The following is a 25,623-nucleotide window of genomic DNA, read 5'->3' as shown; positions in this document are numbered from 1 at the left end:
TCGTCCATGTTTCACTTCGATAAAGGGCTGCACTCAAGACAAATACCACAAAAAAGACATGCTAGCACTTAAACCTATATCTGATATTAAAAAATACCTCTTCTTTAGAAACTCTTTTCTTGACATTTCCAGCCATTTACAGCCATCCAAATATCAAACATCTACTACTTAAGCCTCTCGTTCCCTAGTCTAATTCCCTCAGCTCAACTGATTTAATTCGACTGCGTTCCATTATCCATGCCTTCTTTTTGTTGATGTTCGTCTTGTATCTCTCTTTCAAGACGTACTCCATTCCTTTCAAATGCTCTTCCAAGTATTTTACTACCTCTGTCAGAAATATAATGTCGCCGGAAAACTCCCACCTGAACTTTAAACGCTACTTCAAACTTTTTATTCTGTTTCCTTTACTGCTTCCTCAATGTGAAGACTGGATAACATCGAGGAGAGGCTACAGCCCTGTCTCACTCAGTTTTCAACCACTACTTCCCTTTCACGCCATCGACTTTTACAAATACCGTCTCATTTCGGTACAAGTAGTAAACAGCCTTTCAAACCCTGTACTTTATCCCTGCTACCTTCAGAATTTCAAAGAGAGTATTCCAGCCAACATTGTCAAAAGCTTGCGCCAAGTCTACAATTTCTATAAATTTAGGTTTGTCTTTCATTAACCTATCCTCTAAGATAAATCGTAGTGCAGTATTGCCTTATGTGTGCCTACATTTCTCCAGAATCCAAACTGATCTACCTCTAGGTCGGCTTCTAGCAGTTTTCCATTCTTGTAAAGCATCTGAGTCAGTACTTTGCAGTGATGACTTATTACACTGATACTTCGGTAATTTTCACAACTGTCAGGAACTGTTTTCTTTGGAAATGGCATTACTACATTCTTCTTGAAGTCTGAGAGTATCTTGCTTATCTCTTATATCTTGCACGCTAGATGGAAGCGTTTTGTCAGGGCTGGCTTTCCGAAGGCTGTAAATAGTTCTCGCAGCATGTCGTCTTTTCCCGGGGTCTTGTTTGGATTTAGGTCCTTCAGTGCTCTGTCATATGCTTCCCGCATTATCATCCCTCCCATCTCGTCATCATCTACTCGCTCTTCCATTTCTATAATATTCCATTTTAGTTCATCTCTTGTATGGACCCTCCATATACTCCTTCTTTCTTTCAGCTTTCCTTTATTCGCTTGTTACTGGTTTTCCATCTGAGCTCTTGATATTCGTACAATGTAATTGCTTACATTTTCCGCCCTCACAATCATATTCCACACATCAAGACGCTTCATTCGAACGCAAACTCGATAAGGTAAAGTCAATGTTGTATGAATTCATGTAAACGATACGCAAATAACAAGTAAGCGCACCGTGGTTCAAATACTCGAGGCTGGCGTATACACACATATTCCAGACACGACGGTCACTGGAGATTTTAGTTCGGGAGAGCAACCGCACGCCAGGAGGCCGGTCCCAACCTATTTACGTTGGCCAGTGAGCGCCCGTAGAGCAGATAGCGTTCGCCCGAGTGAAAGGACAACCATGTGTTCGGCTTAAAAGCAAATTCCGCTACATCGTGTGGGAGCGCCCAGCCTATGCATTCTTTACAAATATAGCACGCAGTTTCAGAGATTTTCACAGTTAGTCAGCAAACGCCAAACGCCGATGCTACAAATATCGGGATTGGTCGCCTTAAACGAAACGCCATTCTCCCGTTTTAGAAGAGCAATGCTCATTGGCAGACGATATTTCTGAGGCCTTGAGCTGAAGGAGTAATGGAAGAGACCGATAGATATATCCCTTCACATCTGGCGTGGAGAGGAGCCATTCTGTTGTCGCTTTTGGAGCGAGAACACGTTACGAGAGCGTGCACGCTCGAGCGTGTACTCAAAGAGCGAGGAACAATTCTCTCCTCAGTACTTCACTGGGACAGCGCCTCTGGCGAGAGCGAATCTTAGTGCGACTCTGTATTGAGTCCTTGCGATTAAGCGTTGTTCACTATGTTGGCCGCCACACTTAATTGCGCGGTGTGAACGGACAGATTTATAGTTAAACGCCTGCGAGCGAATTTTTGAGTGGCATTACAGTGGACTGGTTATCTGACCAGTGCACCACGCCAATAGTTAGACTAGGGGCGAATAGAACCCGGCAATATCTTGTTCAGTTCGTAACTAAAGGTGCCATTGTGATTTCTCAGAATTTTACCAAAATAAATAATAATTTTTTTCTAGTTTCATGTTTTTCTTACACTAACTAGCACAAATCCAGTACCCAAGTATCCCACTAGTAGCATAAGAAATTTTGTGAATTTTTGTGTAATTTTCTTACAGCAGACCACTCCAGAAGGTATTTACTGCTGAACGTTTTTCAGGCATTTCTCTTTAGAACGTTAGGAGTGTCTGTCTGACTTCTACAGTAGTGTGGGGGTGGAAATTGCATCTTGCAGGAGCCACGGGGTAAAGGGTACATCTCAGATTAATCCGTTGCGCAAACTGACAGAACAGCATCCCCACGCCGCACACAACGGCTATTTCTCTTTTCTGCAAAAGCCTCTAATTTTCTGTAGTCCTATTACTGTCCTGCAATTGTATCGCGGATGACAGCCAAAGGAGTAATCTGAAAAGAAATCTCGCCCCAGACTACCGCTCCTGGCTGTCGGGCCCAATGGTGGGCGACAGTCAGGATGATACCCCATCACTCTCCATATCGTCTCCAGGCAGGTCTTCGCATGAAATTCATTGACTGGAGTAGAATTGTCTCCTGTGATGGGCCTCGCTTAGAACTCAGTCCCGGTGACCAACAAAGACAGCAGTGGGTACCAACCTGTCGCCCGTATACAGCGCCGCAACCGCGAGTGACTGTCTGGGGTAACATTTCTTTTCATAGCAGGACCCCTCTGGTTGTCATCCGCGGCATCCTTACAGCAGAGTGGTATGGCGACGATATTCGACGCACCGTTCTGTTGTTGTCCTACATGGCAAACTATCCTAGGCTCACATTTCAGCAAGATAATGCCCGCCTGTACACGGTAAGAATTTCTAGTATTTGCCCTGAAGGATAATCGAATCTCTCCGCAACTGAGAACGTTTGGAGCATTATGGGCCGGGCCTTCCATCCAGCTCTGGAATCTGACGATCTAACGCGCCAACTGGACAGAATTTGATACGATATTCCTCAGGAGGACATCCAACAACTCTGTCAATAAATGCCAAACAGAATAACGTGTTGCTTAATGGCCGGAGACTGACGAACGCGTTATTGATTTGCTCACTTTGTGAAGTTCTTCCTCTTGAATAAATCATAAAAGTTTTTGAAATGGCAATCATTTATTTTCCCGTGCATGGATATCATATCAATCGATTTCTATCCCGTTCAGATAATTCCTTCGTGGTACGTCCTTTTTTGCCATACGCTAACTGGTGGGCAAGTGTGTCAGAACTACCGACAGAAATGTCAAGTTGAGCACTAAGTTCATCGATTGTTATTAGTCGATCATTTGGAATAAGAGTATCCGCACGTTGCAACACTGCAGGCGTGTTGTTGGGCTGAGTGTGGCATATCAGACAGATGTACAGGGTGTCCGAAAAGTCTTTCCCTGATTACATAAATTTATAACTCAGGCTAGAAGTAAGATACAAATAAGAAACTGGTGTCTAATTGTTTACAAACTATCAAAGTTTTTTTCAAACATCAGTAAACTTCTACATGAGCACACTTGGCAGCACGTAGCACATCTAGGCGGTATTCAATTTCCGTCCACACACTAGCCAACATCACTGGAGGGATCGATTCAACGACTGTGGTTATCCGTTGCTGCAGGGCTTCAAGATCTGGCACACGTGTTCGGTAGACCTCGTCCTTGACATAACCCCGTAAAAAGAAGTCTAATGGGGTTGTGTGAGGAGAGCGTGGAGGCCAAAAGCGTTGGGCCATCACGACCAATCTAGGAAAGGTCATATCGAGACACTGACGGACGTCCAAACCCCAATGAGGTGGTGCACGGTCTTGCTGAAAGAAGACATCGTGGTGATACTGAAGCAGCTCAGGAACAGTATACAGTTGCAACATGTCCAGATACACGGCAGATGTGATGGTAGCCTCAGCGGAGAAGAATGGCCCGATAATTCGATCGTGCAATAGCGTGCACCAAACATTCACCTTTGGACTGCCTCTGGTGCACTCCATGACTATGCCATGGGGTTGTGAACCCCAACTGCGCACATTATGGCGATTCACTACTCCACTGACAAAAAAGGTCGCTTTGTCGGTAAAGGCAATTCGTCTGAGATAACCATCATCGTCCTCAATAAGTGATAGCATTTCGACCGCAAAGTCATATCGTCGTGTACTGTCATTGGGCAAGTCCTGAACGATTTGCACTTTGTGTAAAATGTCATGGAGAGAGCTTCTTGGCGTCTGTAATTCACGTGAGTCCCTGCGCACCGATTTCTTCGGACTTCGCAGAAAAGACTGCCTTACAGTTTCCACCCTGTCTGCTGAGGTTCTTGGTTGACCAGACCTCGGAAGGTCAGCAACCGATTCTGTGTTCTTGAACCTCTCATACCGGGCTTTAATGCTCTTGACATCAGGTGGATTCCTTCCAAATGTTGTCTGGAAGTGCCTCTCACTGTGGTTGGTGATCGTGTCTCATGGTACCACAGGACACACTGTGCCTTCTCCTGAATGGTTAACATGGCTTCTTGGGCAGTGCACCTCATCCGCTACTTACGTACTGCGAACCTAAAACAGAAAAAAACTTTGATAGTTGTAAACAATTCGACACAAGTTTCCTATTTGTATCTTACTTCATCAATTTATGTAATCAGGGAAAAACTTTTCGGACACCCTGTACACTAGTTCTCCTAGTTCTGTTCATGCAGGCACCTCGCCCAGCAACTTACTGTGTTTTTATCCACTGCTCAGTCATTCCGTAAACGCCTGTGATTACATGTGATGGTCTTCATTTGCGCCAATAAAGATCATTAACTGATTTTTGCTTCGAAAGCACCTCAATTGCAGACAACATTCTGAAGCTTCGTTATAGCGCTGCCATCTTCCGGGTAATTCGGCAAAAATGTGAAATGTTTAATGAGGTTTCAGACAAAATTACACTTTTTTTAAACGAACACTAACCCAGAAAAATTTACTGAACGCCCCTCGTAACATGGCTCTTCCCCAATTGTGACACACGTATTACGCAATAAGTTAAGCCATTAAGGTTCAAATGGCTCTGAACACTATGGAACTCAACTACTAAGGTCATCAGTCGCCTAGAACTTAGAACTACTTAAACCTAACTAACCTAAGGACAGCACACACATCCATGCTCGAGGCAGGATTCGAACCTGCGACCGTAGCGGTCACGCGGTTCCAGACTGTAGCGCCTAGAAGCAATCGGCCACCCCGGCAGGCTGAGCCATTAAGGGCTACAGTTCGTCACTGTTGAGTGACCACCTCATTCAATAACTTTTTAAGCTGCGTAATCGTCTGATCTTATCACTAACGTACGCTTACCTCCGCTTGAAGCGAAACATCCATCGCGGAGTACGTCTTTTTTCGACGAATGGGTCATCATAAGCTGTGTATTATGTTCTGTCCCCGTAAGAATTTGCAATATTGTGTGGAATTTGACACATTAGCGCTGCCTGACAAAAAGTGAAGCACGCGGAAGACTTCGTTGGATCTCAATGTAATATCAGACACGTACGCGCTGTTGGTGTGTGTGTACATGATTAGAGTTGCAATTCTCTATGACAGGAAGAATGACTGCTAGATGTCTCACTCTCGTATGGGACAGCGTCAGCACCCGACAGAGTTTGAAAAGGAACTTACTGCGGGGTCTCGGTGAAGCCGGATCTGGTCGGATCGTGTAATATTCAGATTTTTGGGGCATTAATGACACAGTGCTGGACTGCATGGAAGAGTCAGGGCGCGCATATTCACTGTCGAAGTCCTGGGCGACAACGTCTGACCATCACAAATAGGGTTTGCCGTATTGTCAATCCACAACATTGTAATGCCGTAACAGCAGCGCCTGCCATCGGAGAACAAGTAGTGGACACCTTGCAAAATTCTATTTCAGCCCACGCCTCCCGTCGAATTAGGCTATTTGAGTTCTATGTGTGAGCTGCCGTTAATACAACAACACAAAGGACTGAGATTGTAATGGTGTTGTGATTGGGAAGCATGGATGCTGATGGATGGCGTCGGGTTGTGCTCAGGTATTAATCGTGTCTCTGTACTTCCCCAGATGACCGTGGACGGCGAGTATGGTGGTAACCCGGGCAGGGGTTCAATTCTTCCAGGGACCTGGAGAAGTACAGCGACGTCATTACTGGAGCCACACTGTGAACAGATATTGCGTAAGGCTTCAAGTTACGGCTGTTTGTGATTGAAGGTGTCTGACGGCCCAACGGCACGTCACAGACCTCCCGCCTCCGCATGTGTTACTTCTCATGCAACTGCACTGTTGTAACATTTTTCAAGAGGACAGAGGTCGTCAGCACACGGCACGCGTCTCTGCGAACTGTCTGCGTGATGTTGAGGTACTCCCGTGCTCATCAAGATCCTCAGATCCGTCCCCTGCATAGTATGTGTATGACCTGGTCGGCTATCGACCCGTCTCAGTGTCAATGTTCCTGATATCAAGGTCGAATTGCAACAACTGTGTCCAGCTTGCCCCTGGAGAAGATAAAAACGTTTTGTGGCACTCTTGTCAACTGAACCAATGCGTGTAACCAGGCCAGAAAGGGTGGAATATGAAACCAACAAAACTCCTAATGTATCGATTTCGTAGCTACCGACATAACATCGAGATACCTTTTCAACCTTCGACTTATCTTAGAAGCTAGATTAAGGAAAGGCAAACCTACTTTTCTAGCATTTGCAGACATAGAGAGAGCTTTTGACAATGTTAACTGGAATACTCTCTTTTAAACTCTGAAGGTGGCAGGGGTAAAATACAGGGAGCGAAAGGCTATTTACAATTTGAACAGCAACCAGACAGCAGTTATAAGAGTCGAGGGACATCAAAGGGAAAAAGTGGTTGGGAAGGGAGTCAGACAGGTTTGTAACTTCTGCCCGATGTTGTTAAATCTGTATATTGAGCAAGCAGTAAAGGAAACAAAAGAAAAATTCGGAGTAGGTATTAAAATCCATGGAGAATAAATAAAGACTTTGCGGTTCGCCGATGACATTGTAATTCTGTCAGAGACAGCAGAGGTCTTGGAAGAGCAGTTGAACGGAATGGATAGTGTCTTGAAAGGTGGATATAAGATGAACATCAATAAAAGCAAAACGAGGCAATGGAATGTAGTCGATTTCAGTTGGGTGATGCTGAAGGAATTAGATTAGAAAATGAGACACTTAAAGTAGTAAAGGAGTTTTGCTATTTGGGAAGCAAAATAACTGATGATGCTCGAAGTAGGATATCAAATGTAGACTGGGAATGGCAAGGAAAGCGTTTCTGAAGAAGAGAAATTTGTTAACATCGAGTATAGAAATAAGTGTCAGGAAGTCGTTTCTGAAAGTATTTGTATGGATTGTAGCCATGTTTGGAAGTGAAACATGGACAATCAATAGTTTGGACAAGAAGAGAATAGAAGCTTTCGAAATGTGGTGTTATAGAAGATTGCTGAAGATTAGGTGGATAGATCACATAACTAATGAGGAGGTACTGAATTAGGGAGAAGAGAAATTTGTGGCACAACTTGACTGGAAGAAGGGATCGATTGGTAGGACATCTTCTGAGGCGTCAAGCGATCACCAATTTGGTACTGGAGGGCAGCGTGGAGGGTAAAAATCGTAGAGGGAGACCAAGAGATGAATACACTAAACAGATACAGAAGGATGTAGGTTGCAGTGGGTACTGGGAGATGATAAAGCTTGCACAGGATAGAGTAGCATGGAGAGCTGCATCAAACCAGTCTCAGGACTGAAGACCACAACAACAAGAACCTTTTCAACTCCTGAAGTTTCACCTCGTCTCCTCTACTGGGTGTATTTAGCGATCAGAAAATAAGGACTTAATCTGTCTACGTAAGATCACTGAAAATTAAAATTTTTTCCCACTTCAAAAATCAGTTGCTTTGGGGGACAATAGTCGACAGACAACAGTAATGCTCCTCTCCTGTCATCTAGTTCCACATACATTTTACGTTCTAACCAATAAAATGGTGCACTTATCATGAGAAGTAGGTTTCCATTGCTCGCCCGATTGCTCCGACTGTACTTAATGCACAGCCTTAAAGATACAGGTGAATCCCAGCACCGTTTCTGTTCATCATAGCTTTCCGTCAATCCGAAACGACCTCGACGTTTACACGACACTATTATGCTGTATTCCTCCTCATCTTTTATCTATTCCGCAGGGCATTTCCGTCTGGACTTGTTTGCGGTTTCCAACCTGTAACCGGCAGCTCTCAGGAGAGGCATGAATAAGACACGGCCTCGCACATGGTGCTTCCGCTGGGGATCAATATCGCCGGAGGAGTTTCCAGCTTCCGCGGGTCGCGGTGCAGCCGTCCCGCATCCTCGCGGTAGACCTGTAGCCTCTCTCTACCACAAAACACGGGACATGTTCTGCTGCTGCAAGCAGTGAGACCTTGCACCGTTACAAGTTGTAGACGCAAACTTTACTTGTAGCCGCCGAATGTCAACAGTACCAAATGGTTCAAATGGCTCTGAGCACTATGGGACTTAACTTCCGAGGTCATCAGTCCTCGAGAACTTAGAACTACTTAAACCTTACTAACCTAAGGATATCACACACATCCATGCCCGAGACAGGATTCGAACCTGCGACCGTAGCGGTCGCGCGGTTCCAGACTGTAGCGCCTAGAACCGCTCGGCCACTCCGGCCGGCCAACAGTACCAAACCAGTTTCTCCTTCTCTTCATTAGTGAAATTTCTGCTAACTTAGTTCTCTACGTATGTGGTTCGCCTGTCATCACCTATAATGTATTTTGCATATTAAATATTAAATATCCATAATTTTTTCCTTGTGTTGTTCCTTCCAGCGCAAAATTCATTGTCGTGTGCCGTAGCAGATATCCTGCTAATCTATGTCTTTTCCCGATACCGCTTTTCCACAGACTTCGTAACTGAATTACATGTTATTTTAAATACTTTCCGTTCTTCCGGTTTGTCCATGACCCACGCTTCACTTCCATACAATCCAGACGTACATTTTTGGATATTCTCGCTCATCTCCTTACAAATATTTTATGGGTGTGCTGCTCTTTTATCGAGAAATTTGTTTTCCGTGGTCGCCGTCCTTGCTTCGACGCCCTATCCCCCGAGAATATGATTCTTTCCTCTGAAACTTCTTGACGCACTAAAAGTGTACGCCGGACCTGGACGTGAACACGGGACCTCGCTGTTTTCAGGCAACGTTCTCACTATTCCTTCGCTTTTTCAACAATAGTGTCTTGCACCGTTTCGATATCAAACAAACCCGTGTTCTGTTTCTATTACTCCTTCATCTGTTCGTTTTAGCTCTGCTTATCTCTGATATTCCGAGCTACGTTTGCTGCTCCTTCCACGCAACAAACCACCTGCGGATAGAATACTGCTCTGTTGCGCTTTCTTCCGAGGTAGCCTTTCACTGACTTAATTGCCTATCGATGTAAGAGGTTAAACAATAGTGGTGATTCGCTCAACCCTGCCCAGCATCTTTCGTAGCACAATGTCAGCCTGTACGAGCACATCCACAAACCTCACTCCTGGACCAGTGATTCAAAGAGAAATGATTCGTAAAGGTACTCCTCCTAAGCGCTATTCTCTGCCATCTGATGAGAGTCTCTCTCTCTCTCTCTCTCTCTCTCTCTCTCTCTCTCTCTCTGTCTGTCTCTCTCTTCATGACAACGATAAATATTACTACTTTGCACATGTGGCACGTGCAGTATTAACATAAGTAACAATCGGCTGATGTTGGGTATCCATGTCCCTGTGCTAAAAAGCGGTCTACAAAAAATCTTGATTGTGACAATATGTCACCGGATGACTTCTGGAAGGCTGTTTCCTTCCAGATGATTAAACTTCACGCAGGTGTCTGTCCATGCTCTCTGTTGGATTCCTTTCATGTTAATTTCTTAAATCTGTTGTCATTTACGGCATAAATTCCTCTTCTAAATTTACTGTGGCGTTTCTGACTATCTGCGAGGAGACTGAGCAGTGGAGCGTGTTACTTTTACACATAAACAAGAACGATCTGTCACATTACTACACTTTAAAGCACAGTTTATATCTAATTCATATATGTAATTCATGTCACACAGTCTCATACGGAACCTACATCCGCTTTCTTTTGTATACAGTATGTGATAAGATACTGTCATCCCCCTTCCCTTCTGTGTGAAAGAATGAATGAGCAAATATATTTATAGTTGCATGCTGGATGGTAGTAGACAAGCCTGTCTGCTAGAGAACAGTGGGACCAACGTCAGAACAGGTAGCTACGCTTTCTAAAAGCAAAGAGGTTTCTATCCTTAGTATTGTCCTGTCCGTCCCTTGTCATGTTGGTATAGGAAGCTGCCTATCTGGTCACTTCCTTTTTGTATACGGAAGCACGCTCGGTAGCAGCACCGCAGGTCAGTCTGTCAGCGGCGAGCGTCTGAAGTGGTAAGTAAGATCTCCGGCTAAGCGCGTGTCTGCTAAGTCCGCAGGACAATGGATTTCTTAAGTTCAGCCTAACTGAAAATTTAATCACCTTTATTTCAGGTTTTAGCTCTAAAATATCTAATGTTATCTTAAATTGCAACGCAATGTATTTCGAGTGTCAACTTCAGAATATCTTCCAGTAGTTGCTTTGTCACTACTTTGTGGGTAAAGTGGAACCACGTGTTGATCAGAAACTCTAACTAAGATCATCAATCTTAAATGCGAATGTGCGTGAGATTATAACGTCTCGTCTTAACAATATTTTTCAATATAGCAACTTTTCTTTATGTTCAACCCACGTGGGGTGTACTTTGTGAGACCAGTACCACGTGCTTATACAATTGTTTGGCCCATCAGGGTAATAGTAAGACGATAGTAACCGTTCGAGGTTTTTCTTTTGTAAATTGCTTTTCGATCTAATTTATTTTAATTATCGAAACTATTGTGGAGTTACACTCTTTGTGTAAACCGAGTTGACCACGTGAAGCATGTGGTGTAATCATCAAAGTAGCCCTCAGCTAATCTTTTCGGGAAGATTTCACAGATAGTTAGTATGAATTTAGTATACCAGTGTGTGGTAATTACATGACGGACAGGATTGCGCGTAACTTCTTTGCGTGAAAATTGAATCGGTTGGTTGTGGTTAATTTCCTCTTGCATATGTTTCAACGTTCTTCTTGTGTTATTTTATGAATGTAGTGTTGTATGCAGCCTCCCAATCTTGGCTCCATATTTGATGTGTTCCGTAAGATTATAAACTCACATTTTCACAATCCTAAATAAGGCACCAGCTTAGTTATGACTCAAGTTTAGCATGCTGAAATTTCAATGATCAATGTTAAAATAAATTGCCAAATATAAACTGATTTATTTATTTTCATTTAAATACTCTTTTTTATATATGTATCACCGGTTTTCGAATGATTATTAAAAGATTATAATTAATGTTAGTCTGGTTGCAAATTTGGTAAGCTAGACTGGATACCTGGTGAAACAGTTGCTCAGTAATGCAAGGTTAACTTCCTCAGCTAGCTCACAGCTTTTAACCCGCTTTTATTGTCTATCAGCACCTCTTGCACATCAAATTAATGCAACAATCTGACCCTCAGCGATGGGAACTTGAGACAGAGAAGAGATACAGCTATGGTTTAATTATGCGACATCGGCGACTTTGCAGAAATGTCTTTATCTATACTACAGTTTAATCTTTTTTGGGTAGTGATAAAAGATTTCTTTTTCGTCAGAATTGCTAGAGGAAAAGTTAAAGTAATATTCACGTTCCCTTTAATTAATGTTTATGCAATTTCTTTGGTTGTAAAGAGAATGTGCCATGTTATTTGTTCTATACTGGTACATAACAAATACTACTGAAAAGAGCTATTGTTCAGATTTTACCCTGCTAGTTCGAAAAATTTCATTTACAGTTCATAATGATAATGTTTCTTAAAGCTGAGAAATGAGATTAACACTTTGTATTTATCGTAATTGAAATATATTCATTTAAGAACTGGTGTTTTCTGGTAGAGCAGCTCCGAAGCCAATGTTTTATGAAAGACGCATACTTAATGTAATGGTTGTGAAAGAGGGTGCATTTAATTTCGAGTCGGGGCACGATGTTACTCATACGTGGGGCCAAGAGTGTCTTTTCCAGATAGCAGAGTAGCTGGTCATTATTCACGTCTGTAGAAATAAAACATACTTCAGAAGATTCGGATGGAACTGTAAATTATGTCGGTGGCGCTGGTGCTACAACATTATTACTGTAGTCTGAATATTTTTTAAGTAATGGCTTCTTGGTCTGTGACACCAAAGGTGGAACTAGGTTTAAAATGTATCGGCCACTATACTGCTGTTCGTACTTGTGCTGGCCCCTAATTTTTAGCATGCCTCCATCTATTACTTCCACGTTCGCAGTGTGTCTTGTCACACGACTTGAAGTTTCCCTCACTGCTTTTCTAATTTCTGGAAACATACAACTCCAGTTGGAATGATTTTGAAATGCATGTGTCGTTAGCATGTTCGTGTTTCATCCGCTAACCCGTCTTCTATTATGAATGTACAGGAGGGGTCCAAAATCCGTTAACACTTGAAAATTCAATACCTCACGTAGTAATCGATTTAGAGAGGTAAAAATTGGCCGACGTATTTGAAATGACAAAAAAGTGCACGAAATTGCCAACAGACGGCACTTAATATAATACAAAAGCAATAATTAGCAAAGCAATTGATTTTTATCAAAGACGATGTTCCCTGTAACAAGTGCTCCAAATGTGGGCTATCGTTCATTCCTGTATTCGAGGGACAATGCTGTGAACAGCACTGTATGGCATGTCAGTAGGTATCGTGTGAAACTGCCATCGGATGTTGAGAGTTAGCATTCCTAATAAGATCCGATGACAGCGGAAAACTTACAATTGCAGGTAACCCAACCTACAGTTCACAGAGACTCAGGCCTGTGGACCCTGGAGGCCAAACATGACGGAAGTGGCGGATCAGCACGCGATCCTCACTAAACGATGTGCCTGGTAACGTGTAACGTGTAGCAATATGGTGTGGAGCGCCAACTGGCATAAACGTCGTACCTTCTAGCAAGTGTTAATCAGCCAGGATAGGGACGTCCAGACTGATCTCTCACTACAGCTGATTTTTACGCGATTCTTATGCTGTATCACTGACGTTCAACGCAATTTGTTGCCCAGTTTTTGCACTCGTATTTGATTTCAATAAAATACCATGTCATTTCAAGTTTTACCTCTCTACCTGAGTTATCCCATGAATTATTACTTCTTAAACTGTGAAAGGCCTTATGGATCACCTTACGGCTGTCAGTGAACTTCTTCATGAGGCTGCTGGTGTACCAACTTCTCCTTTGCGTCTTGACACCACCACAGTCCGTCACTCAAACTACTTTCTGCTGGTCCTTCATAAAATACGTCAGAAACGTTCTGTCTCTTATGTTACATCAGTGGCAGTTGACAGCCATTAGATCACTGTCTGTGCTATACCTGACCATAAACTTTTAATAAATAGTTTAACATTAGGAAGTTACTACTGTAAGAGAGGCACGTGAAGATATGCAGATGTATACAACACTTCCTCTAGGAGTTCGAGAATTGAGCAGGGTGACTGTGTCCTGACAGCCAACAGGCGTTGATCCATTGATGTTTCTGCTGTACATCTAGAAGTCCCAGCACTGACCTGGGTGAAAGTGTCCTTACAGCCAGTGGGCATTGATCCTTTGATAGTTCTGCTGTACATCTTGGAGTCTGAGAATCGAGCAGGGTGACTGTGTCCTGACAGCCAGTAGGCGTTGTTGCATTTATGTTTCTGCTGTACATCTAGAAGTCCCAGCACTGACCTGGGTGAAAGTGTCCTTACAGCCAGTGGGCATTGATCCTTTGAAGGTTCTGCTGTACATCTAAGAGTCTGAGAATCGAGCAGGGTGACTGTCCTGACAGCCAGTAGGCGTTGATCCATTGATGTTTCTGCTGTACATCTAGAAGTCCCAGCACTGACCTGGGTGAAAGTGTGCTTACAGCCAGTGGGCGTTGATCCACTGATGGTTCTGCTCTACATCTAGGAGTTTGGGAATCGACCAGGGTGACTGTGTCCTGACAGCCAGTAGGCATTGGTCCATTGATGTTTCTCCTGTACATCTAGAAGTCCCAGCACTGACCTGGGTGAAAGTGTCCTTACAGTCAGTTGGCATTGATCCATTGATGCTTCTGCTGTACATATAGGAGTCTGAGAATCGAACAGGGTGACTGTGTGCTTACAGCCAGTAGGCTTTGATCCATTGATGTTTCTGTTGTACATCTAGAAGTTCCAGCACTGACCTGGGTGAAAGTGTCCTTACAGTCAGTGGGCATTGTTCCATTGATGGTTCAGCTGTACATCTAGGAGTTTGAGAATGGACCAGGGTGACTGTGTCCTTACAGCCAGTAGGCATTGATCCACTGATGTTTCTGCTGTACATCTAGAAGTCCCAGCACTGACCTGGGTGAAAGTGTCCTTACAGCCATTGGGTGTTGATCCATTGATGGTTCTGCTGTACATCTAGGAGTCTGAGAATCAAGCATGGTGACTGTGTCCTCACAGCCAGTAGGTGTTGATCCATTGATGTTTCTGCTGTACATCTAGAAGTCCAAGCACTAACCTGAGAGAAAGTGTCCTTACAGTTAGTAGGCCTTGATCAATTGATGGTTCTGCTCTAGATCTAGGAGTCCGAGCACCGGCCAGGGTGACAGTATGCCTGCAGTCAGTGGGCGTTGATGCACTGCTGCACAGAACTGTGAGGCAGTCACAAGTGGGAGTGTTCACCTGGTACTGAGCCAGGTATCTGAGGCCACTCTTCCTATCTTTGTAGCACTTCGCTGTATTACTAGTTCTCCCCAAGCTACCTCACTGGTTGTACACTTCCCATCTTTTTAGGTTTCAGAGGTAAAATATGCAAAATTAGCAGATCTCGATGACCGATTCCTGAAGCGACCCAGACCTGGAGAACTTCGCTACATGTCCTGTAGATGTACTTGTACGGCAACCGCATTACCACAGTCCACATAACTTCCACAGCAACCTTGAGATAGCAGAAACTCGAATTTCCCCCCTCCGTGCCAGATAGTTGTCTCCACAGTAATACGTTGCATATCTTGTAGTGACGTACATTATAGCTGTTTCTGCGCGTGCGAGGCTGCAACATATTACAAAGTTTCACACGCCTCTCTGAAATGCCGAATTTCGTAAGTGAACATTGCTCGTGTTGCCACGAACGAAAATACATCCTCCGGCACAACGGTGTGTTCTTTGATTTGTTCTGGGAGGAAACGGAATGGATACTACAGCACACGAAACGTTAGTTTACTTTATAGCAACATGGGTAGGAAGGATCACTTAAATGTGTACAATCAAATTCCACAGGAATGTCATGAATATTTTCAGCTGTCTCTGAACATTAACGTGTCACTTGGCCTAGACAAATTGCAAGTCTCTCACTTAGAGTACATTTGACATAGTTATAGTTCTGCCTAAGACACTGATCACGCAGCTGGCCTACTAGAGGACGGTAGTGTCATCTTGCTTCATGATCGCGACCAGGGCAGAGCGCTCTTGTGCTCGGCCATAAGTAGAGGAGCCGCTGCGGCGGTGTAGCGAAACGTTTGTGGGCGTGTCCACGTCGGTGTCCCTCAGCCGTGTATGCGGCTTGCAGTGACTGCCTTTCCTTGTGGTTGCTTTGCAAGGTACCAACCTGGTTTTGGCGCCTCACTCTTCAGTCGGCACCACACTTCGGACAATACATCGTTAGCGCTCGTAATCAGCATCTTGCCTATTACAGTGAATTATAACGCTTCACGAGTTCAAAGTATTACCGAACACGTAGCTGTCAAGAATTTTTGCACTGTTATCTGTAGACATAAGCGAGGTGCATTCAAAACAAAGATATGGATAAAAAATATTGTGGCAACTGTTTCATCAAGCTTCTCCCTTTTAAGCTCAGAATAATGGAGCTCCAGTACGAGTATTTAACCACGTACAGTGTCGTTCCTTACTCAGTCGGCCACTAGCGGTGGAGGGTGAAGCTTTAGTCAATGCCAGCCACTCGTGTTGGCGAAACGCGAGGAAAATCGTTAAAAAACCGTAGACCGGAGAGCCCAAGACAGAAGCCAACACCGAACAATATGTTCTCCTTCTACCACTCGAAACCCAGCAAGGTAAGAGCCATTTCTGAAGCCAGCTGTATAGACCAAATACCGTCCACTCCATAGCCCCAGATCACCTACAAATGATCGATGTGTTATTGCTATTGAAGCAGAGAGTGTCGTAGCCGGAGGATAGTGTGCGTAGGGATACATTGTTTCCTGGTCGGTGTTGCAATCTAGTGGCCTATTTTGGAATCACACTTAGGAACGGGCACTACAGACCGCCCTACTCATTTTCCAGCATCTTCTAATGCTTTAGTGTTGAGATTTGGGGTTGTGCTCTTTGCAGCGTTTCTAATATTGCGAGTTCTATACACTTAAGTGCCCTATAATACACTGCTCAAAAGAATTACTGGAAAATGACTTTGAGCGTCTGCTGTACTTCATTAAGGACTGGGTATGTTACTCAATTATTTCCATAGCAAGAAGTGCATTGTCCGACAGGTGTCGAAAACAAACTGAAATCAATCGTTCGTACCGTCATCGTGGGTGCTTTTCGTTGGCCTTTGGGACCTTCAAAGTGTGTATCTCCACCGTGATCGTTTATCACCAAATGACACCTACGTATGTCTCTGGAGGTCACCCTGTGCTACAAGTTCCCGTTGTTTAATGAGAGGCCACAAGAAATCTTGAAGAGTCGTTGTTGAAACTGGAGGACCACGAACACATCTGTGTCACACACATACTCGATAGTTTTTATGTGAGGACTCATCGCTTGACGTTCCGTTACTTCAATGTCCATGCTTCGGAAGAAACCCCTATTGACATGAGCCCTGGCATTCTTATGCATCGGAAGGAATGGTGACCACAGTATGCAGCAGATACAACATTTTTCAACAGGACGTGTTCGATGCACAGCCTGGCGGTAATGCGACCTTGGGTGACGACAAGATCTTTACGGCTGTCAAAAACGATGCCTTCCCTCATCATCATAGAATCATCGCCTAATCCATTGATTTACTGGAAAACATTAGTAAGATACCACTCACCACGTCGTATCCATACAGGAACACGGTTGTAATCTTGCGTCAGACGAAATCTGGGATCATCACCAGTGACGAAGTTGCCATTCAACATGGGAATGGCCGAAGTGGGGGAATCTAAGAGATGTGTGTCAAGATCAAGGTGTACTCGAAATGAAATCTGGGTCCTAAAGTGCTTTCTTGCAGTAGATCCAGACAAAGTGGCTCCAGTGGCCCTTTAGAGATCATCTTACAACGCCTTGGCGATATGCGTACGACGCCACAGCGTAGACAGAGCTTACATCGGTGTTCACGTGAAGTTGCAACGCTTCGGCGACCTTGCCCAACTCGCCTTGTGTACTGACACGCATCCCTGTAACGTGTCCACAACCTGTGTATGAGACATGAAGAGGCACTGACATCTGTAGCAACATGACGGAACTACCATCCTTCTTGGCTCAAACGGATAACCCTTACAACTTGCACCGCATTGTCGGATTGCATGTGCTTGGTTAAATACAATGTCCACAAATGACAAATGAAGTCTGTGTACCTCACTAGAAGACACTGAGTCGACGAAACTCCATTCCTTCGGAGGGGCTACCTGGTGCTGTAATACATAACACAGTCCACAGATGATGACTGACTGTAGCTGTTACACACGTTCAAAGCGAAGATCTCAAACTGTCCAACAACACTATAGCTACTACCTGTAGCAAAACAGATTTAACATACCTGACATTCAAAAAAATGTTGAAATGTGTGTGAAATCATATGGGACGTAACTGCTAAGGTCATCAGTCCCAAAGCTTACACACTACTAAACCTAAATTATCCTAAGGACAAACACACACACACATGCCCGAGGAGGACTCGAACCTCCGTCGCGACCAGCCGCTTACCGGATATTGATACCTGTGTTACTCTAATTCTTTTTGGCAGCGACTATTAAGTCTATTTAGAACTTATTGTTGACTCTTCAGTTACAGAATTTTATGATGAGTAAAATTCCGTATATTTTTAAAACTATTTGCATAAGCTGTGGGATTTTTAAACATACTTAACCAGACGTTACCATCTTGCATCTTGAAACGAAACGTCTCTTCATCGTGGAACACGGGATATTTTTAAATGTACTGAGATTCTTTAGTGACTTAACAACTCTCTCTGACTCGAAAATGTAAATATCTGTTGCTTGCCAATAGCTTCTATTTCAAAAATTTTTTACTTATAGCAATACAACTTCTGAATTTGTTTTCATATCCTGACTTTAGGCGTGTAGAATAGTAATAATATAACGCACACACTATTAATTACAATGGTGACAATCGTTTCTCGATTACAATAAGTCTGAATTCCCACAGCATATTTATTCCTACGCCCAAGACCTTGCAACAGCTTTTCGCAATTGGAAAAACCTTACTTTTCCACAGTAATGCTTGGAATTTTACAAGAAGACAGCGACACACAAAAAAGTGGATGCTAACATTTCAAAATAGAATAATAAATGTATTAAACTTGTGTTACAGGGGTAGCCAGAGACAAAAATCTGAAAAGTGCTCAAATGTATAACTCTCTCGCATACTGTTTAAATACAATAAGTAGAATTTAACAATTTAATTCCTTCTTGATGTTATAAATTAATATCCAACACTGAAATAAGATCGATTCTGCTTACAGGGATGTGGGATCACGAAACTGAATACTAGTCATTCAGCAAGGGTCACAAACACTTCTGAACCTTGTCTAATGAGTAAGATCTCAAAATTCAAAAATATAGGTATTAAACTGTCTTAAAAAAAAGAGGGTAATTCAACAAGAGATCGTGTCCAAGATGGTAACGTATCCTAGAGTGACGCATGAAACTGGTCGGATTTTGGGTACACTGCCCCACCGTGAATGGGGGTATTATCACAGACTCCTGGAAACAGGGCCAAGCACTAACGTTAAGCTTATTTGCAACCTCCATTGCGAACTACCTCCTGAAGGTCGGCAGACTTTAGCACCTAACAGGCTCTCTAACCTAACACTGTTATCTCACCTAAGCAAGACGCCAGGTTTGCTGACGAACATGACATTGAATCAAAAGGTTATAGGACCTTTAAGGGGAATCGTGGCATACGTGTCGTGAAAACAAGCCCTCGTTTTGACACAGCATTTACTACTAGCTGGAATGCCCTAGAGTCGATCACATTCATCCACCCTAACAGGACTTTGCTTCCGAGGCACGAACGTACTCAATTGTGGGCGTGCATGCGCTAATCAACCAAGATAGATTCTGCGAAATCCTGGAAAGTGTCATATGAAAAAATACACTATTATTCTTCTAAAGAAACGATACAGCAAGAAATCGTTGGAAACTACTCACCTCAATGACGAATCAGCCGCATTGACTTACAGAAACTTGTTGTGAAGTAAACCGCTTTTAAACGCCTGTTGAGGAAACAATAGACCTGGACATTTTCAAATTCCATACTCGCTGAATTTCATACGAATATTGTGAAAAAGGTAAAATCAACCACCCAGATTGTGAAAGTTATGAGAAGTCGCCGTCTTAACTGGGATGACTATTTCTCAAAGATAAAATTCCATCTTCTTCCCAAAATCCAAAGGAGGTTCAAATTTCAAAGGTTTTGTAGATTCGACGGAGAAAATCTCAAAACTGCTAGAGATCTCACTCAGAGACTGCGCTCTCTAGACACAGAGACCTGAGAACAACTCGAAGAAGACAAGACCATAAAAAAGTAAGAGGACAGTATTGGCATGAATTGCGTAATCAGAGAGACATCCATGATGGTCTTTTTACTGCGATGGTGAGATAATGAAAAGACGACTGGCAAACGTGGAACTCACAGAAAGGCGAAATACGAGGAACGTGCTGCTTACTGCGAGTAACCATGCAAAAAATGTCATTCGTGGACGTAAGCGCAGTTGCGACAAAAGCCGACAAGCACGGATCGAGTAGTATTACACTCGGAAGTTATTGAGGGTCTACACTTTGGGAATCCCTAACAAAAAGTGCTCTTCTCTTCTTAATAGTGAAGAAACTCAGTAAATATTTTATTCTGAGAGGAACCTCACAAGGCAGACTCAGTCCACCTACAAAAGAGAAAATGTCATCCAGTACCTAAATAACAACATATCGCCAAGAGAAGAACTGTCGAACTCGGGCAGCATCCAAGTTGAAAGGTTATCGATAAAGTAAAAGAGATTATACAGGAGACTTAAGAAACGCGAAAGTGGAGAAGTGCCCTAAAAGTAGCCAAAATTCCTCCTCTCCAGAAAACCGGCTACAAAGCTGATGTGAACATCTGGCACTGCCTCGTACTCGTCTGCACAACATTGTTTCGAAAGCCCTTCAGATTCTGTTAGACGACCAGCTAGACTCCGATCTGGGAGAACATGGAGGAGGTTTAGAAAAGGACACACTACTGCCCATTAGGTAACCAACCTGAAAGATGTCTTTCATAAATTAAAGTGAAGATATTCATTGTGGCCTTTGTTGATTTCGAAATAACCTCCACTGTACTGATCAAAACGTACTATTCCAAATCCGAAAAGAAATGGCCTTAGCCAACAAAACAATAGCGATTATTGCCTAACAGAATCCACCAACTGACATTCAGACGAGAAAGAAGGCTCAAAATATGGGTCTACTCCTTTACTTTTCAACTGTGTGCTGGAAAAACATTTAGAAGTGGCGTAAAAGAGAAAAAAACAGAAACGAATTTACCTGCGGGATCTTTCTCTCGATAATAATCTACTTCGTTTTTGAAGGTGATTTTGCGGTATTTTCTAATTTTCTAGTCACATCTACAGAACAAATGAGGTCAAAACCCCAGCGACCAGGCTGGCCTCCAGGTCTACTTTGAGAAAACGGCATTTATACCCACCAGAGATGTGGATCATGGAAAAATCAGGCAGGTACAAAAGTTCAGGTACCTAGAAAGTAGAGAGAACCGAACATTGCCAAAGAAAGATCTTTCAGACCTACGATCAGCAAAACGGAAGAGTGATTAGCTGACTAGCGGTCATTCGCTCAGAGGCATTGTTCAAAGCAGAATGCCAGACCGTGAACATTAAAGTCTGAACAACAATACACTCCTTCCAACCGATGTGGAACGATTTTGCATATTCTGTGATACGTATTTCTCTTGCTTATGCTGCCGCTCGATGCCACCTGATCGTGGCACATGTAATTGAGTTTTATCAGGACGAAAACACTATGCCGTCGCAAGGTCATTAGCTCGTAGTCATGTTGAAGTGTGTTGTTTCGGCGATTTGCTGAGTATGGTTGTTTGGAAAGGAGGATATACTGCTGTCTCATCGACAGTTATTAGAAAGCTTGTGTCTATCCATGGTAATTTTCAGTTTATTTTGCATTAGCACAATTGTGTAAATTTGTTGGCTAATTGAAAACTTAAGCCTTGAATGGACACGAGTGTTTGCTCGTTCACACCACTGCATTTTATACTCTGGTTACAGGAAAGATTTGATGAACGCTAACTTTGTCATACGCTGCTCTACAAGATCATATTCGTTCCCTGTTAGAGGATTCCGATTTGAGTGGCGTTTCGTTAATGTTTCCTGCACTTCGTAGATCTTTCAGTCGTCAGCTGCTGGTTTCTGTACAGGCGGCACTGCCTTGAAAACCAAAAGGGCAACACGGATCTTCTTAAATTTAGGATTACTCCGGTAGAGACTCTTCTGACTCATCCAGACAGAAATTAAAAGGCGGAAGAGTGTTTTGTTGCCATGAACATGTAGATATGAGCACTTCAATAAAAGACCTGAAATTAAGTGCATAAAATGCAATTAGTTTCTCTACCTTGAAAGGGAAAGAATTTATTAAATAAGAAAATTTTAAAGTAAAAACTTTTAAAGCCTGGGCAGGAATTTTCCTATCACAATTAAAGATCGATAACTAGTTTCGGTCTGTTTAGTCCCCCTTAAACATCCCAACAACAACTAGTTTCGGTTGCTATCTGCAATTTCCCTCAAATCTGTAACATATGTAATAAACATAGCCAAGAAAATTACGTATAATCAGTTGTTACAATACAAAAACAAGAGCAATTCTAGATGTAAAAGCGAACATTTGACAAAGCTATTCAACAGTGTAGTATGAACTATACTGACGCTTATCAGGTAACCTAACACTCACAATATGAAAAGGCGATGATTAAGTATCGGGAAGTATCGTTAGCTGCAGTCATGCAACAACATGCATCTGTAAGTACCAAAACAATAACCGCACGTAGTTGAAAAAACTGTACATGTATTATAGATCTGAAAATGGTTAAAAACAGCAACCGAAATTAGTTATAGAACTTCAACTGTGGTAGGAAAATTGTACGGTCTAGGCATTAAAAGTTTTTACTTTTAATTTTTTTATTTAATAAACCACATTAAGACCGCATCTCTCCTCCCGACCATATCAGGATTGACAGGGAAGAAACTGTTTCTAACGGTTTCACTAACAATGAAACGGTGAGAAACATGTCTTCATATTACATAAGACTGTTGTGATTATTACATCTATATGGCATAAAATATGAGTTGTAAACTCTGTACCTTTCAAAGAAATGATACGAAATAACAATAACTTTTATTCATGACTGTTCATCATAATATCAAACAAACTTTGAAACAGAATTAAAGTATTACTTTTGCGAAACTCCCTAGTTGTCTCCCGTTCCGACGCATAAGAGTGAAATTTGGCTCAACGGTGCCTACAACCTTCTTCTGTAATGGTGCAAAAGCTTGACACCCTGTGACGTTATCTTATGGGTCGACGATGCTCAAAGCAGCAATGTGTCAACCCACGCCAGAGCTCAGAAGTTTAGGTGATATGTAAACTGAGTTACTGATGTCACATTGGCACCATATGTCATTGCAAAACAGTCCAACGCCAACGTGGATGCGTCACATGATTGGAGATCTTCATAGTCCATCTCACCGACATTTCACTCCTTCATTTCACCACTCTGCGCTGGAGGTCAGAACCGTGACGTACAACGTTGAAATTTACGCTGTTTTTTTTATGAATCTAAAAGGAGAATATTTCACACACACTACTGCTTAGAATCGACACGAAAAGGCCTCACAGAGTAACTTAAATTTCATATCACAGTTATTAAGTTTTATATCAAAACGTTAGACGTAGTCACAGTAGTGTAAGGTGCATAAAAGAATTATTAGGAAGATAAGGAGTATGTGGTAATCACGGGATGAAATTAAAAACATAGTGTTAAGCGCGAAGGTAGTGTTTTCAGTAGCAGAAAATCGAGGATATAAAGTCAATCGTAATAAAAATGTTTCCGTTATTGGTAAGTCAGATATATGTACAGTATCTAACATTCATTTTCTGAATATAGCTGATGAATTAAATAAACATTCAGCTTTTACAGGGAATCATATAACTCTCTTGCCTCCTCGAGACGTATATCTGAAATACACCTCTGTGATACTAAAAGGGAGGAGACTGAGACAATAATAAAATCACTGCAGATAAGAACTCTGATGGATATGATGGATTATCTAGCAGAATAGTAAGATACTGTGCTGGACATGTTAGTCCTTTACTTTGCCACATCCGTAATTTTTCCTATAGTAACGATTAGTTTCCTGAACGATTAAAGTACTCAGCAGTAAAGTCACTTTATAAAAAGGCAGAAAGGAATAAAGTATACAGTTTTAGATCTATTTGAAGCCATCGATTTTTGCTAAAATCATTGAAATGGCTGTGTATGTAAGGAGAAGTGATAACTTCATTTCACATAATTTACTGTCAAATGTACAATTCGGTTTTAGAAGTGGTTAAACAACTGAAAATGTTATATTCTCTTTTCCCTGTGAGGTACTGGATGGATTAAACAAAAGGTTTCCAACGCTAGGCATCCTTTTTTTTTAATTTAACTGAGGCATTTGACTGCATCGATCACAAAATATTGCTTCAGAAGTTGGAACATTATGGAATATAAGGAGTACTTCACAATTGGTTCGCTTCTTACTTTAAGAACAGTCAGCAAAAGGTCATTCTTCACAGTATTGATAATGACTATGATGTGCTGTCCGACTAAATTGGGGGAGAGGCGGTGGGGTGCTCCAGGGATCAGTGCTACGGCCACTCCTCTTCCTTATTTATATAAATGGATGCATTCTAGTATTACAGGTCATTCTAAAATATTTCTGTTTGATGATGATACTAGTTTGGCAGTGAAGAATGTTGTGAGCAACATTGGCACTGTTTAAAATAGCGCAGTTCAAAACATAAGTACATTGCTTGTAGAAAATAGAGTAACGCTAAACGAAAGTAAGACTCAGTATTTACAGTTCCCTACACACAATTCATCCAAACCTGACGTTTTAGTGTTACTGAATGGGCATATGATTAGTGAGACTGAACAGTTTAGATTTCTACGTGTTCAGATAGACAGTAAACTGTCGTGGGAATCCAATGATCAGGATCATGTTCAAAGTCTTAATGCTGCCATTGTTACTACTAGAGCTGTATCAGGAGTATATTATAGTTCGACATGAAAAGTACTGAACTTTCCTTATTTTGGGGTAACTCTTCCCATTCTCAAAGAGTATTTTTGGCTCAGAAACGGACGGTTCGGTCTATAAGTGGTGTAAGTTCGCAAGCCTCTTGTCGACCACTGTTCATTAGTCTCACATTGACCTCTCAATATATACAATATCAGCTTATTCCCAAGAATTAGCAGCTTTCACTCAATTAATAAAAGGCTGAAATCCAATCTGTATTTGGATCGCGCTTCCTTGATTCTTGTGCAGTTGGGTGTGCAACTTACTCCTGCATCCATTCTTAGTGAGCTATCACAGGAATTCAAATATTTTCGCAGTAATTTACTCACTTTCAAATCGAAAATTCTCAAGGGTCACTCCTTCTATTCCGATGAGGAGTTCCTTGAAAAATTAAGCTGACTGCTCTGTTATATTGATGATTGCATTTACATGAACTTACAGCTTAACGTCTTTTCAAAATCCACAAACATTTCATTTTATCTGGTATTACTTTTTTGTGGTAGTTGCATGCAATGGCACGTTCCAGTAGCTTTGCTCCTCAGTTTGGTCTTACTGAACTAGACATGTAAAGTAAAAAATGAATGGCGTCAGTGACACACATTAAATTATAAGTTACGGAATTTTTACTGTGTTTTTCATTACGGAATATCACAAAATATTCAGATCGGGCGTCCCATATCACTCCAACTGCACACGCCCCACATCATAACAGCGGCTCCACCAGCTTGAACAGTCCTCTTCTGACATACAGGGTCAACGGGTTCATTA

This window comes from Schistocerca gregaria, chromosome 7, assembly GCF_023897955.1.
Source record: "Schistocerca gregaria isolate iqSchGreg1 chromosome 7, iqSchGreg1.2, whole genome shotgun sequence".
Taxonomy (NCBI): domain Eukaryota; kingdom Metazoa; phylum Arthropoda; class Insecta; order Orthoptera; family Acrididae; genus Schistocerca; species Schistocerca gregaria.
This window is presented reverse-complemented; position numbering follows the sequence as displayed.